Here is a 13,895-nt window from a genome sequence, read left to right on the forward strand (position 1 = left end):
GGGAGAAGAAAACATCGCAAGCTGCTAAGCTGGCAACCGGAAGTGATGCAATACGCTTACCGGAAGAGAGAGAGCGATGCGTTATATAGGTCTTAAGTTTGATTCCCACTTAGGGGAAGGTACTAGGCTGTTTTGTAAAAAAGGTAAATCGCAAATTTTGTTTATTGTTAATAATAAAAACGTATAGCCTTCAATCATAAGCGTACTCTGAGTTTTGTGCCTCGTTGGCGCAGTAGGCAGCGCGTCAGTCTCATAATCTGGAGGTCGTGAGTTCGACCCTCACACTGGGCATTTGTTTTGAGACACCTTTGCCTTAAATTAACCAAGGTCATGCACAAGTATTTGCCAGGCTTTCTTCAGCCCTTCAATTGATCAATATCATGATATATAGGTCTTAAATTTGAATCCCACATAGGGAAAGGCAGTTGGCTGTTTTGTAGAAAAGATAAATCTTAAATTATATTTTTTGTTAATAAAAAGAACGTGAAGCCTTCGAATGTGAACATATGTTGGAACATCTGCCTCGTTGGCGCAGTAGGCAGCGCGTCAGTCTCATAATCTGAAGGTCGTGAGTTCGACCCTCACACTGGGCATTTGTTTTGAGACACCTTTGCCTTGAATTAACCGAGGTCATTCACAATTATTTACCAGGGTTTCTTCAGCCCTTCAATTGATCAATATCATGATATATAGGTCTTAAATTTGAATCCCACATAGGGAAAGGCAGTTGGCTGTTTTGTAGAAAAGATAAATCTTAAATTATATTTATTGTTAATAAAAAGAACGTACAGCCTTCAATAGTGAACATATGTTGGAACATCTGCCTCATTGGCGTAGTAGGCAGTGCGTCAGTCTCATAATCTGAAGGTTGTGAGTTCGACCCTCACACTGGGCATTTGTTTTGAGACACCTTTGCCTTGATTTAACCGAGGTCATTCACAATTATTTACTAGGGTTTCTTCAGCCCTTCAATTGATAAATATCATGATATAATTCAATTTCAATTCAATTTCAATTTCAATTCAGTTTATTTTGTATAGCCCAATATCACAAATTACACATTTGCCTCAGAGGGCTTTACAATCTGTACACATACGACATCCCTGTCCCAGGACCTCACATCGAATCAGGAAAAACTCCCCAAAAATAACCTTTCACAGGGAAAAAAGGGAAGAAACCTTCAGGAGAGCAACAGAGGAGGATCCCTCTCCCCGGATGGACAGAAGCAATAGATGTCATGTGTACAGAATGAACAGCATTTACAAAGTTACATAAACATATTACATGAATATGACAATGTATGAATGGAACTCCAATCCATGAAACAGAAGGAGGTAGAGAGGAGGGGGCGGGGCATCAGCAGGGCCAAGGTGGGAGGCCGGCTCACCAGGCATCAGACACCTCCAGGTCCAATGGACCCTATGAGACGTGAAGTCACAACGACTCCGGGGAGGAAGCAGAGTTAATAAGGTGCAATGGAGAGATGTAAATGTATCCATAAGGAGAGAGAGAAGAGGAGAGAGGTGCTCAGTGTATCCTAAAACATCCCCCAGCAGCCTATAAGCCTATAGCAGCATATCAAGGGGCTCGACCAGGGCAAACCTGATTCAGCCCTAACTATAAGCACTATCAAACAGGAAAGTCTTAAGTCTATTCTTGAATGAGGTGACTGTGTCTGCCTCCCGGACTGAAAGTGGAAGCTGGTTCCATAAAAGAGGAGCTTGATAACTGAAGGCTCTTGCTCCCATCCTACTTTTTAGGACTCTAGGAACCACAAGTAGCCCCGCATTTAGTGAGCGCAGCTCTCTAGTGGGGCAATATGGTACTACAAGCTCCTTAAGATATGATGGTGCATCACCAATCAAGGCTTTGTAGGTGAGGAGAAGAATTTTAAATGTGATTCTTGATTTTACAGGGAGCCAGTGCAGCGCAGCTAATACAGGAGTAATGTGATCTCTTTTCTTAGTTTTTGTAAGTACACGAGCTGCAGCATTCTGGATCAACTGGAGGGATTTAAGAGACTTATTAGGGCAGCCTGATAATAAGGAGTTGCAGTAATCTAGTCTGGAAGTAACAAACGCGTGAACCAGCTTTTCTGCATCTTTTTGAGACAAGATGTGCCTGATTTTTGAAATGTTACGTAGATGAAAAAATGCAATCCTTGAGATTTGCTTAACGTGGGAGTTAAAGGACAAGTCTCGGTCAAAGATAACGCCTAGATTCTTTACAGTGGTGTTGGATGCGAAGGAAATGCCATCTACAGAAACCACATCACCAGATAATTAATCTCTGAGGTGTTCAGGGCCCAGTAAAATAACTTCAGTTTTGTCTGAGTTTAACATCAGGAAGTTGCAGGTCATCCATGTTTTTATGTCTTTAAGACATTCTTGAATTTTAGCGAGCTGGTTGGTCTCCTCTGGTTTGATCGATAGATATAATTGAGTATCGTCTGCATAGCAATGAAAGTTTATGCAGTGTTTCCTGATAATATTGCCCAAAGGAAGCATATATAAGGTAAATAAAATTGGTCCAAGCACAGAACCTTGTGGAACTCCGTGATTAACGTTGGTGGTCATTGAGGCTTCATCGTTTACAAATACAAATTGAGATCGATCTGATAAATAGGATTTAAACCAACTTAGTGCGGTACCTGAAATGCCAATCGACTGATCCAGTCTCTGTAATAGGATGTCATGATCAATGGCTTCGAACGCAGCACTAAGGTCTAATAATACCAGTACGGAGATGAGTCCTTTATCTGATGCAATTAGGAGGTCATTTGTAATTTTCACCAGTGCTGTCTCTGTGCTGTGGTGTTTTCTAAATCCTGACTGAAACTCCTCAAATAAACTATTCTGATGTAGGAAGTCGCACAACTGATTTGCGACTACTTTCTCAAGGATCTTAGAGAGGAAGGGAAGGTTAGAGATTGGTCTGTAGTTAGCCAACACCTCTGGATTAAGAGTGGGCTTTTTCAGGAGAGGTTTAATTACAGCTACTTTGAAGGAATGTGTTACATGGCCTGTTAGCAAAGACACATTAACAATATCCAGCAGAGAGGTGCCAATTAAAGGCAACACGTATTTAAGCAGCCTCGTTGGGATGGGGTCTAAGAGACAGGTAGACGGTTTAGAAGTAGAAACCATTGAGGACAATTGGTCTAGGTTAATGGGAGAAAAGCTATCCAAATATACACCAGGGCATACAGCCGTTTCCAAGGCCACTCCTCTTGATGACAGATCGGTAGTAGTTAAGGGCAAGAGAGCATCAATCTTGCCTCTAATAGTTAAAATCTTTTCATTGAAGAAGTTCATGAAGTCATTACTACTGAGGTCTATAGGAATACACGGCTCCACAGAGCTGTGACTCTCTGTCAGCCTGGCTACAGTGCTAAAGAGAACCCTGGGGTTGTTCTTATTTTTCTCTATTACTGATGAGTAATAGGCTGCTCTGGCATTACGGAGAGCCTTTTTATATGTTTTAAGACTATCTCGCCAAACTAAGCGTGATTCTTCCAGATTGGTGGAACGCCATATGCTTTCAAGCTTTCGTGAAGTTTGCTTTAGGTCGCGGGTCTGAGGGTTATACCAGGGAGCAAACCTCCTTTGCCTCACTGTCTTTTTCTTCAGTGGGGCTATCAAGTCTAGTGTCATTCTCAGTGAGCCTGTAGCACTATCGACAATATGATCAATCTGGGACGGACTAAAGTTAGCGCAGGAGTCCTCCGTCACATTGAGACGTGGTATTGAATCAAATGCAGAAGGAATGGCTTCTATAAATTTAGCTACAGCACTGTCAGTTAGACATCTGGTGTAGAAACTTTTGACTAACGGTGTATACTCCGGGAGTATAAACTCAAAAGTTATGAGGTAATGGTCTGACAGAAGAGGGTTCTGTGGGAAGACCTCCAAATGCTCAATGTCAATGCCATATGTAAGAACAAGGTCGAGGGTGTGGCCAAAGCAGTGAGTGGGTTTCTGTACTCTCTGACAGAAGCCAATCGAGTCCAACAATGAGATAAATGCAGTACTAAGGCAATCATTGTCAATATCCACATGAATATTAAAATCTCCTACAATAATAACCTTATCAGTTTTAAGGACTAAACTTGATAAACACTCAGAAAATTCAGATATAAATTCTGAATATGGACCTGGTGGCCGGTACAGTATAACAAATAGAATTGGCTGTAATGTTTTACAGGTTGGATGTGAAAGACTAAGAACAAGGCTTTCAAATGAGTTGTAGTTTAGTTTAGGTTTAGGATTCATTAATAGGCTTGAGTCAAAGATGGCTGCTACTCCACCTCCTCGGCCGGTGCCTCGAGGAATGTGAGTATTAATATGACTTGGAGGAGTTGATTCATTTAGGTTGACATATTCTTCATGCCTCAGCCAGGTTTCAGTAAGACACAATAAATCAATGTGATTGTCTGATATTAAATAATTTACTAATACAGCTTTAGATGACAGAGATCTAATATTTAGGAGTCCACATTTAATTCTCTTCTTTTGTTGCACTGTGGCAGTAGTGATGTTAACCTTTATGAGGTTATTTTGTATGACTCCTCTTCTGGTTACTTTTGATTTAATTAATTTAAGTGGCCGTGGGACAGACACAGTCTTTATAGAGTTAAGGTTAAGGGTGGGTAACTGCTCGAATGGAAGTGCAGAGAAGGGTGGAAGACTACAACTCTGCTTCTGCTTCCTGATCTGAACTCTGGGTCATGGATTAAGTCCGCTAATCAACTTCGCCATGTTCGCAGAAATGAGACGTGCTCCATCCCAAGTGGGATGAATGCCGTCTCGACTCATCAGATCAGGCTTTCCCCAGAAAGTCTGCCAGTTATCTATGTAGCCCACATTGTTTGCTGGGCACCACCTGGACAACCAGCGGTTGAACGACGACATGCGGCTATACATGTCATCATTGATCAGATTGGGGAGAGGGCCAGAGAAAACTACGGTGTCTGACATTGTCTTGGCATAAGTACACACCGATTCCACATTAATTTTAGTGACCTCCGACCGCCGCAGTCGGGAGTCATTACCGCCGGCGTGTATTATAATCTTACTGTAACTACGCTCATCTTTAGCCAGCAGTTTTAAACAAGATTCAATGTCGCCCGCTCTGGCCCCCGGGATGCATATGACTTTGGTCCCTGGCTTCCCTATCTTCACGTTTCTGACTATGGAGCTACCTATAACCAGAGTGGGTTTCTCAGCGGGTGCGTCGCTGAGTGGGGAAAACTGGTTCGAAACGTGAAGAGGTTGGCGGTGCTCAGTGGGCTTCTGTTTAGACTTAAAACCCCTTCGAACAGTCACCCAGCCATCCGGCTGCTCGGGGGCTGCCGGGGGACAGCTAACAGAGGCTAAAGCTAAAGGCCCCGCGCCGGCTATGGGGGGTGGCGAGCTAACTAGCGTAACTGTCTGAGCTTCGATGGTGCGGAGCCGTGCATCTAACCCACTTAGAACTGCCTCCAACCTAGCAAATGAACTACACTTGTTGCATGTACCGTTATCATTAAGAGAGGCAGAGGAATAGCTATACATGAGACACTCTGAGCAAGAGGGAGCGGGAGGGGGAGAAGAAAACATCGCAAGCTGCTAAGCTGGCAACCGGAAGTGATGCAATACGCTTACCGGAAGAGAGAGAGCGATGCGTTATATAGGTCTTAAGTTTGATTCCCACTTAGGGGAAGGTACTAGGCTGTTTTGTAAAAAAGGTAAATCGCAAATTTTGTTTATTGTTAATAATAAAAACGTATAGCCTTCAATCATAAGCGTACTCTGAGTTTTGTGCCTCGTTGGCGCAGTAGGCAGCGCGTCAGTCTCATAATCTGAAGGTCGTGAGTTCGACCCTCACACTGGGCATTTGTTTTGAGACACCTTTGCCTTGATTTAACGAAGGTCATGCACAAGTATTTGCCAGGCTTTCTTCAGCCCTTCAATTGATCAATATCATGATATATAGGTCTTAAATTTGAATCCCACATAGGGAAAGGCAGTTGGCTGTTTTGTAGAAAAGATAAATCTTAAATTATATTTTTTGTTAATAAAAAGAACGTGAAGCCTTCAATAGTGAACATATGTTGGAACATCAGCCTCGTTGGCGCAGTAGGCAGCGCGTCAGTCTCATAATCTGAAGGTCGTGAGTTCGACCCTCACACTGGGCATTTGTTTTGAGACACCTTTGCCTTGAATTAACCGAGGTCATTCACAATTATTTACCAGGGTTTCTTCAGCCGTTCAATTGATAAATATCATGATATATAGGTCTTAAATTTGAATCCCACATAGGGAAAGGCAGTTGGCTGTTTTGTAGAAAAGATAAATCTTAAATTATATTTATTGTTAATAAAAAGAACGTACAGCCTTCAATAGTGAACATATGTTGGAACATCTGCCTCATTGGCGTAGTAGGCAGTGCGTCAGTCTCATAATCTGAAGGTTGTGAGTTCGACCCTCACACTGGGCATTTGTTTTGAGACACCTTTGCCTTGATTTAACCGAGGTCATTCACAATTATTTACTAGGGTTTCTTCAGCCCTTCAATTGATAAATATCATGATATAATTCAATTTCAATTCAATTTCAATTTCAATTCAGTTTATTTTGTATAGCCCAATATCACAAATTACACATTTGCCTCAGAGGGCTTTACAATCTGTACACATACGACATCCCTGTCCCAGGACCTCACATCGAATCAGGAAAAACTCCCCAAAAATAACCTTTCACAGGGAAAAAAGGGAAGAAACCTTCAGGAGAGCAACAGAGGAGGATCCCTCTCCCCGGATGGACAGAAGCAATAGATGTCATGTGTACAGAATGAACAGCATTTACAAAGTTACATAAACATATTACATGAATATGACAATGTATTAATGGAACTCCAATCCATGAAACAGAAGGAGGTAGAGAGGAGGGGGCGGGGCATCAGCAGGGCCAAGGTGGGAGGCCGGCTCACCAGGCATCAGACACCTCCAGGTCCAATGGACCCTATGAGACGTGAAGTCACAACGACTCCGGGGAGGAAGCAGAGTTAATAAGGTGCAATGGAGAGATGTAAATGTATCCATAAGGAGAGAGAGAAGAGGAGAGAGGTGCTCAGTGTATCCTAAAACATCCCCCAGCAGCCTATAAGCCTATAGCAGCATATCAAGGGGCTCGACCAGGGCAAACCTGATTCAGCCCTAACTATAAGCACTATCAAACAGGAAAGTCTTAAGTCTATTCTTGAATGAGGTGACTGTGTCTGCCTCCCGGACTGAAAGTGGAAGCTGGTTCCATAAAAGAGGAGCTTGATAACTGAAGGCTCTTGCTCCCATCCTACTTTTTAGGACTCTAGGAACCACAAGTAGCCCCGCATTTAGTGAGCGCAGCTCTCTAGTGGGGCAATATGGTACTACAAGCTCCTTAAGATATGATGGTGCATCACCAATCAAGGCTTTGTAGGTGAGGAGAAGAATTTTAAATGTGATTCTTGATTTTACAGGGAGCCAGTGCAGCGCAGCTAATACAGGAGTAATGTGATCTCTTTTCTTAGTTTTTGTAAGTACACGAGCTGCAGCATTCTGGATCAACTGGAGGGATTTAAGAGACTTATTAGGGCAGCCTGATAATAAGGAGTTGCAGTAATCTAGTCTGGAAGTAACAAACGCGTGAACCAGCTTTTCTGCATCTTTTTGAGACAAGATGTGCCTGATTTTTGAAATGTTACGTAGATGAAAAAATGCAATCCTTGAGATTTGCTTAACGTGGGAGTTAAAGGACAAGTCTCGGTCAAAGATAACGCCTAGATTCTTTACAGTGGTGTTGGATGCGAAGGAAATGCCATCTACAGAAACCACATCACCAGATAATTAATCTCTGAGGTGTTCAGGGCCCAGTAAAATAACTTCAGTTTTGTCTGAGTTTAACATCAGGAAGTTGCAGGTCATCCATGTTTTTATGTCTTTAAGACATTCTTGAATTTTAGCGAGCTGGTTGGTCTCCTCTGGTTTGATCGATAGATATAATTGAGTATCGTCTGCATAGCAATGAAAGTTTATGCAGTGTTTCCTGATAATATTGCCCAAAGGAAGCATATATAAGGTAAATAAAATTGGTCCAAGCACAGAACCTTGTGGAACTCCGTGATTAACGTTGGTGGTCATTGAGGCTTCATCGTTTACAAATACAAATTGAGATCGATCTGATAAATAGGATTTAAACCAACTTAGTGCGGTACCTGAAATGCCAATCGACTGATCCAGTCTCTGTAATAGGATGTCATGATCAATGGCTTCGAACGCAGCACTAAGGTCTAATAATACCAGTACGGAGATGAGTCCTTTATCTGATGCAATTAGGAGGTCATTTGTAATTTTCACCAGTGCTGTCTCTGTGCTGTGGTGTTTTCTAAATCCTGACTGAAACTCCTCAAATAAACTATTCTGATGTAGGAAGTCGCACAACTGATTTGCGACTACTTTCTCAAGGATCTTAGAGAGGAAGGGAAGGTTAGAGATTGGTCTGTAGTTAGCCAACACCTCTGGATTAAGAGTGGGCTTTTTCAGGAGAGGTTTAATTACAGCTACTTTGAAGGAATGTGTTACATGGCCTGTTAGCAAAGACACATTAACAATATCCAGCAGAGAGGTGCCAATTAAAGGCAACACGTATTTAAGCAGCCTCGTTGGGATGGGGTCTAAGAGACAGGTAGACGGTTTAGAAGTAGAAACCATTGAGGACAATTGGTCTAGGTTAATGGGAGAAAAGCTATCCAAATATACACCAGGGCATACAGCCGTTTCCAAGGCCACTCCTCTTGATGACAGATCGGTAGTAGTTAAGGGCAAGAGAGCATCAATCTTGCCTCTAATAGTTAAAATCTTTTCATTGAAGAAGTTCATGAAGTCATTACTACTGAGGTCTATAGGAATACACGGCTCCACAGAGCTGTGACTCTCTGTCAGCCTGGCTACAGTGCTAAAGAGAACCCTGGGGTTGTTCTTATTTTTCTCTATTACTGATGAGTAATAGGCTGCTCTGGCATTACGGAGAGCCTTTTTATATGTTTTAAGACTATCTCGCCAAACTAAGCGTGATTCTTCCAGATTGGTGGAACGCCATATGCTTTCAAGCTTTCGTGAAGTTTGCTTTAGGTCGCGGGTCTGAGGGTTATACCAGGGAGCAAACCTCCTTTGCCTCACTGTCTTTTTCTTCAGTGGGGCTATCAAGTCTAGTGTCATTCTCAGTGAGCCTGTAGCACTATCGACAATATGATCAATCTGGGACGGACTAAAGTTAGCGCAGGAGTCCTCCGTCACATTGAGACGTGGTATTGAATCAAATGCAGAAGGAATGGCTTCTATAAATTTAGCTACAGCACTGTCAGTTAGACATCTGGTGTAGAAACTTTTGACTAACGGTGTATACTCCGGGAGTATAAACTCAAAAGTTATGAGGTAATGGTCTGACAGAAGAGGGTTCTGTGGGAAGACCTCCAAATGCTCAATGTCAATGCCATATGTAAGAACAAGGTCGAGGGTGTGGCCAAAGCAGTGAGTGGGTTTCTGTACTCTCTGACAGAAGCCAATCGAGTCCAACAATGAGATAAATGCAGTACTAAGGCAATCATTGTCAATATCCACATGAATATTAAAATCTCCTACAATAATAACCTTATCAGTTTTAAGGACTAAACTTGATAAACACTCAGAAAATTCAGATATAAATTCTGAATATGGACCTGGTGGCCGGTACAGTATAACAAATAGAATTGGCTGTAATGTTTTACAGGTTGGATGTGAAAGACTAAGAACAAGGCTTTCAAATGAGTTGTAGTTTAGTTTAGGTTTAGGATTCATTAATAGGCTTGAGTCAAAGATGGCTGCTACTCCACCTCCTCGGCCGGTGCCTCGAGGAATGTGAGTATTAATATGACTTGGAGGAGTTGATTCATTTAGGTTGACATATTCTTCATGCCTCAGCCAGGTTTCAGTAAGACACAATAAATCAATGTGATTGTCTGATATTAAATAATTTACTAATACAGCTTTAGATGACAGAGATCTAATATTTAGGAGTCCACATTTAATTCTCTTCTTTTGTTGCACTGTGGCAGTAGTGATGTTAACCTTTATGAGGTTATTTTGTATGACTCCTCTTCTGGTTACTTTTGATTTAATTAATTTAAGTGGCCGTGGGACAGACACAGTCTTTATAGAGTTAAGGTTAAGGGTGGGTAACTGCTCGAATGGAAGTGCAGAGAAGGGTGGAAGACTACAACTCTGCTTCTGCTTCCTGATCTGAACTCTGGGTCATGGATTAAGTCCGCTAATCAACTTCGCCATGTTCGCAGAAATGAGACGTGCTCCATCCCAAGTGGGATGAATGCCGTCTCGACTCATCAGATCAGGCTTTCCCCAGAAAGTCTGCCAGTTATCTATGTAGCCCACATTGTTTGCTGGGCACCACCTGGACAACCAGCGGTTGAACGACGACATGCGGCTATACATGTCATCATTGATCAGATTGGGGAGAGGGCCAGAGAAAACTACGGTGTCTGACATTGTCTTGGCATAAGTACACACCGATTCCACATTAATTTTAGTGACCTCCGACCGCCGCAGTCGGGAGTCATTACCGCCGGCGTGTATTATAATCTTACTGTAACTACGCTCATCTTTAGCCAGCAGTTTTAAACAAGATTCAATGTCGCCCGCTCTGGCCCCCGGGATGCATATGACTTTGGTCCCTGGCTTCCCTATCTTCACGTTTCTGACTATGGAGCTACCTATAACCAGAGTGGGTTTCTCAGCGGGTGCGTCGCTGAGTGGGGAAAACTGGTTCGAAACGTGAAGAGGTTGGCGGTGCTCAGTGGGCTTCTGTTTAGACTTAAAACCCCTTCGAACAGTCACCCAGCCATCCGGCTGCTCGGGGGCTGCCGGGGGACAGCTAACAGAGGCTAAAGCTAAAGGCCCCGCGCCGGCTATGGGGGGTGGCGAGCTAACTAGCGTAACTGTCTGAGCTTCGATGGTGCGGAGCCGTGCATCTAACCCACTTAGAACTGCCTCCAACCTAGCAAATGAACTACACTTGTTGCATGTACCGTTATCATTAAGAGAGGCAGAGGAATAGCTATACATGAGACACTCTGAGCAAGAGGGAGCGGGAGGGGGAGAAGAAAACATCGCAAGCTGCTAAGCTGGCAACCGGAAGTGATGCAATACGCTTACCGGAAGAGAGAGAGCGATGCGTTATATAGGTCTTAAGTTTGATTCCCACTTAGGGGAAGGTACTAGGCTGTTTTGTAAAAAAGGTAAATCGCAAATTTTGTTTATTGTTAATAATAAAAACGTATAGCCTTCAATCATAAGCGTACTCTGAGTTTTGTGCCTCGTTGGCGCAGTAGGCAGCGCGTCAGTCTCATAATCTGGAGGTCGTGAGTTCGACCCTCACACTGGGCATTTGTTTTGAGACACCTTTGCCTTGATTTAACGAAGGTCATGCACAAGTATTTGCCAGGCTTTCTTCAGCCCTTCAATTGATCAATATCATGATATATAGGTCTTAAATTTGAATCCCACATAGGGAAAGGCAGTTGGCTGTTTTGTAGAAAAGATAAATCTTAAATTATATTTTTTGTTAATAAAAAGAACGTGAAGCCTTCGAATGTGAACATATGTTGGAACATCTGCCTCGTTGGCGCAGTAGGCAGCGCGTCAGTCTCATAATCTGAAGGTCGTGAGTTCGACCCTCACACTGGGCATTTGTTTTGAGACACCTTTGCCTTGAATTAACCGAGGTCATTCACAATTATTTACCAGGGTTTCTTCAGCCGTTCAATTGATAAATATCATGATATATAGGTCTTAAATTTGAATCCCACATAGGGAAAGGCAGTTGGCTGTTTTGTAGAAAAGATAAATCTTAAATTATATTTATTGTTAATAAAAAGAACGTACAGCCTTCAATAGTGAACATATGTTGGAACATCTGCCTCATTGGCGTAGTAGGCAGTGCGTCAGTCTCATAATCTGAAGGTTGTGAGTTCGACCCTCACACTGGGCATTTGTTTTGAGACACCTTTGCCTTGATTTAACCGAGGTCATGCACAAGTATTTGCCAGGCTTTCTTCAGCCCTTCAATTGATCAATATCATGATATATAGGTCTTAATTTCACCTCCCACATAGGGCATGGCAGTAGGCTGTTTTGTAAAAAAGGTAAATCGCAAATTTTGTTTATTGTTAATAATAAAAACGTATAGCCTTCAATCATAAGCGTACTGTGAGTTGTGTGCCTCGTTGTCGCAGTATGCAGCGCTTCAGTCTCATAATCTGAAGGTCGTGAGTTTGACTCTCACACTGGGCATTTGTTTTGAGACACCTTTGCCTTGAATTAACCGAGATCATGCACAAGTATTTGCCAGGGTTTCTTCAGCTCTTCAATTGATCAATATCATGATACATAGGTCTTAAGTTCGACTCCCACATAGGGGAAGGCAGTAGGCTGTTTTGTAAAAAAGGTAAATCGCAAATTTTGTTTTTTGTTAATAAAAAGAACGTAAAGCCTTCAATAGTGAACATATTTTGGAACATCTGCCTCGTTGGCGCAGTAGGCAGCGCGTCAGTCTCATAATCTGAAGGTCGTGAGTTCGACCTTCACACTGGGCATTTGTTTTGAGACACCTTTGCCTTGAATTAACCGAGGTCATGCACACGTTTTTGCCAGGGTTTCTTCAGCCCTTCAATTGATAAATATCATGATATATAGGTCTTAAGTTTGAATCCCACATTGGGAAAGGCAGTTGGCTGTTTTGTAAAAAAGATAGATCTTAAATTATATTTTTTGTTAATAAAAAGAAAGTAAAGCCTTTAATAGTGAACATATGTTGCAACATCTGCCTGATTGGTGCAGTAGGCAGCGCGTTAGTCTCATAATCTGAAGATTGTGAGTTCGACCCTCACATTGGGCATTTGTTTTGAGATATCTTTGCCTTGAATTATCTGAGGTCAGTTACTGTTTTGCCTGCCAATGCATCATTCTCATGATATGAAGGTTGCAAATGTGACCCTCACGTTTCCTTTTGAAAACCAACCTATTCTTTAGGTTTCTGCTTGAAATAACATTCCCAAACTAAACATGTTGTATCTCAGCATCCACAAAGGCTATTTGAATAGTGTTGGAGTAATAATAAAGGCAATCCCCATGACTATTACATTTTTTTGCCAAGAGTGTTGAGTTGTTCTCTTGTATTTCAATTCAATTCAGTTTATTTTGTATAGCCCAATATCACAAATTACAAATTTGCCTCAGAGGGCTTTACAATCTGTACACATACGACATCCCTGTCCCAGGACCTCACATCGAATCAGGAAAAACTCCCCAAAAATAACCTTTCACAGGGAAAAAAGGGAAGAAACCTTCAGGAGAGCAACAGAGGAGGATCCCTCTCCCCGGATGGACAGATGCAATAGTTGATGCTGTTCATTCTGTACAAGTGTACAGAATGAACAGCATTTACAAAGTTACATAAACACATTACATGAAACTATCAAACAGGAAAGTCTTAAGTCTATTCTTGAATGAGGTGACTGTGTCTGCCTCCCAGACTGAAAGTGGAAGCTGGTTCCATAAAATGGAGCTTGATAACTGAAGGCTCTTGCTCCCATCCTACTTTTTAGGACTCTGGGAACCACAAGTAGCCCCGCATTTAGTGAGCGCAGCTCTCTAGTGGGGTAATATGGTACTACAAGCTCCTTAAGATATGATGTTGCATCACCAATCAAGGCTTTGTAGGTGAGGAGAAGAATTTGAAATGTGATTCTTGATTTTACAGGGAGCCAGTGCAGAGCAGCTAATACAGGAGTAATGTGATCTCTTTTCTTAGTTTTTGTGAGTACAC

General features: G+C 42.3%; 4 non-coding genes across 4 annotated transcripts; all 4 read left to right on the forward strand.

The window, feature by feature from the left end:
• The first annotated feature begins 520 nt into the window (after positions 1-520).
• Positions 521-593, forward strand: trnam-cau. The gene has a single exon. It is a non-coding gene; the product is annotated as a tRNA-Met (tRNA).
• Positions 594-5,800: 5,207 nt separating this feature from the next.
• trnam-cau lies at positions 5,801-5,873 on the forward strand. The gene has a single exon. It is a non-coding gene; the product is annotated as a tRNA-Met (tRNA).
• A 229-nt stretch (positions 5,874-6,102) lies between these two features.
• On the forward strand, positions 6,103-6,175 carry trnam-cau. The gene has a single exon. It is a non-coding gene; the product is annotated as a tRNA-Met (tRNA).
• A 5,509-nt stretch (positions 6,176-11,684) lies between these two features.
• On the forward strand, positions 11,685-11,757 carry trnam-cau. Its single transcript has one exon. It is a non-coding gene; the product is annotated as a tRNA-Met (tRNA).
• The last annotated feature ends 2,138 nt before the right edge of the window (positions 11,758-13,895 follow it).

This window comes from Cyclopterus lumpus, chromosome 2 (assembly GCF_009769545.1).
Source record: "Cyclopterus lumpus isolate fCycLum1 chromosome 2, fCycLum1.pri, whole genome shotgun sequence".
Classification (NCBI taxonomy): domain Eukaryota; kingdom Metazoa; phylum Chordata; class Actinopteri; order Perciformes; family Cyclopteridae; genus Cyclopterus; species Cyclopterus lumpus.